The 2,500-nt window shown below is 54.6% G+C and overlaps 1 pseudogene; it reads right to left on the minus strand.

The window, feature by feature from the left end:
• Nucleotides 1-2,500, minus strand: part of LOC142792785 (large subunit ribosomal RNA) — an 8,313-nt pseudogene that overhangs the window by 3,591 nt on the left and 2,222 nt on the right.

The raw sequence follows: 2,500 nt of genomic DNA on the forward strand, positions 1-2,500 counted from the left end.
GATAACCTTGTGCGGGCGTTCGATAGCAGGAGACACTGATGAAGGCACCACTTTCTCCATGATCTCTCTCCATTCTTCTAGAAAAGCTTGGGGATCCTCCACCTTGGAGTCCGCCTCTCCATCCAGAATCTGTCTTGCACACTGTGTCCTGTTCCGTCTGAAGAGTTGTTGTGTCAAGGCGTATTCCCGCTTCTTTTTCTTCCTGCGACTTTCTTGAACAGGTGGAAGAGGTTGGCGACCATGCGGACGCAAGTCCGAAGCGAACACCTCCCTTAGGTAGGCATTAAGAGCTATCGTTATATCCTCCCTGTCGAGGAATCTCTTTGCAAGCTCCCATAGCTTGTATGCTTGGTACGCTCTTGGCGGAGGTTTTGTTGTTAGACCTCTTAGCTCAGCCTCAATCACCTCACGGTGATTTACCTCGGGGATGACCAGGGAGGCGTCCTCAACAGCTTGCTCCCCAATGTCGGCTAGCACCTCCTGAGTGCTTCTTGGGTAGAGTCTGTTCTGTAGGTCTTCCACCAGCCTCTTGTAACCTTCCTGCCTTCTGTGCGATTTAATGCTGTGCAGCGTGCGGTGCGGAAACGCTCTTAGTAGCTGTGCATTGATGTCCCGGACCTTCTGGGATCTTAATTCAACCTCCTTAGTTGCCATCAGGTACTCCTCCTCCTTTTTCCATCTGGGCTTGAGTCTGGCCAGATTCACATCTTCGTTGTATTCTTCAAAATGCCGATGCCGGCGATGCTGGCTCAGGCCAATCTTGCTACCAAAGGTTGCAGTACATTCTGGACATTGGAATGTCGTTGTCATGGTTGATATGTGGCCTGTCATATTCGCGTCAGCCGGGGCGGCATTTTCGGAACAGCCGGTAGCTGCTCCGTTCTCAGAACCTTCCTCTGTGGGCTTGTATCCCGAACGCTTTGGCATGCTGCTCCTTTGAGTGATTTCTCCGGGGGGCGACCCGCAGAACACAGGTTCACCTCCCTCGTCCTCGTCATCGGACGAACGTAAGTCGGGTGGAAGTACGAACTTCCTCCTGACCCTAGGTCCTACCCCCGTAGACATCCAGACTGACCCCACATGGACACTGTCAGCAGAATCGCGCGCATTCGCCGCATCAGTGCCAAGGGGAGCTGGTTGACCGGAGGGGACCGCAGGGGTTGCACCAAGAACTGGCTCCCCTGAATCAGCGTATGAAGCCACGTTTGAACTTGGCTCCTCCGCAGCATCAACAGACGCTTGGTCAGGTAGGGAGTTAATAACCCGCCTGTCCTTAGGCCTTGCCCCTGTCATTACCCAGGCTGACACCCCATGGCTGTCGGCTGAAGCGCGCGCCTTCACCGACCTACCACCAAGGGGAGCTGGGGAAGCAGAGGGGGCCATATGAGCATAGCATAATGTGCCTTCAGTGCGTTCAACCCACGTACAAGCCGTGGCCGTTGGCTCAATAACCATTGGCAGTACTGTGGCATGAATACCGTCCTGGCCTTTAGGGTCATTACCCTCAGGGCTCTCGGGTTCCATCAATTCTGCAATAGTTTCAGCTCGTTCACATCCGTGAACATCAACATCGATGCCTTCAGATCCCTCTTTCTCCGCATTGTGTTCTCTCGCTCCTTCATTCCCTTCAAATTTGCCTTCTGGAGCTTGCGCCATTTGCACATCTTCATCCCTATGACGCATCCTTGCTTTATGAATTTTCAGACCCTTCTCTGTGCGAAACGCCTTGTCGCAGACCCAACACTGGAATGATTCCTGCCTGGGGGAACTCCCTCCAGCGGTCGCATTGGAGCGCGCGGCTCTCCTGGCCTCTCTCGGCCCCACGCTTGGTGCGCCTGTCACTCGGCAGGCGTTTTCATCAGGTTTTCTGTTCGCCATAAGCCAAGCGTTTGATAAGCAACCAAAGAACAGTCTTTGGCGCTCAAGGTTGCCAGTATCGTTGCACCGGTAAAGGTGGCAGGGGGAACCACGAGCAGGTGATACTTGGACTTCTCCCCCCACAAGAGAGTCATAGTTACTCCCGCCGTTTACCCGCGCTTTTTTGAATTTCTTCACTTTGACATTCAGAGCACTGGGCAGAAATCACATTGCGTCAGCACCGATCAACGGCCCTCGCAATGCTTTGTTTTAATTAGACAGTCGGATTCCCCCGGTCCGTGCCAGTTCTGAGTTGGCTGTTTTCTGCCGGCCGAAGCAAGAACCTCAGGCGCGAAGCCCACGGAAAATGCACAGCTGTGGCTTTCCACAGGAAGGTCCCGACGCTGGTCCGGGCTCGGCCGCACCGCTTTTTACGGCGGCGAGCCTCGCCCAGTCCCGGTGCAGTGCCGTTCCTGCTTCTGGACCCCAGCCCGACCGGCTCAGCCCTCAGAGCCAATCCTTTTCCCAAGGTTACGGATCCGTTTTGCCGACTTCCCTTACCTACATTGGTCTATCGACTAGAGGCTGTTCACCTTGGAGACCTGCTGCGGATGTGGGTACGGTCCGGCACGAAAATCACACT

The sequence above is a fragment of the Rhipicephalus microplus genome, unplaced genomic scaffold (genome assembly GCF_043290135.1).
Source record: "Rhipicephalus microplus isolate Deutch F79 unplaced genomic scaffold, USDA_Rmic scaffold_244, whole genome shotgun sequence".
Classification (NCBI taxonomy): domain Eukaryota; kingdom Metazoa; phylum Arthropoda; class Arachnida; order Ixodida; family Ixodidae; genus Rhipicephalus; species Rhipicephalus microplus.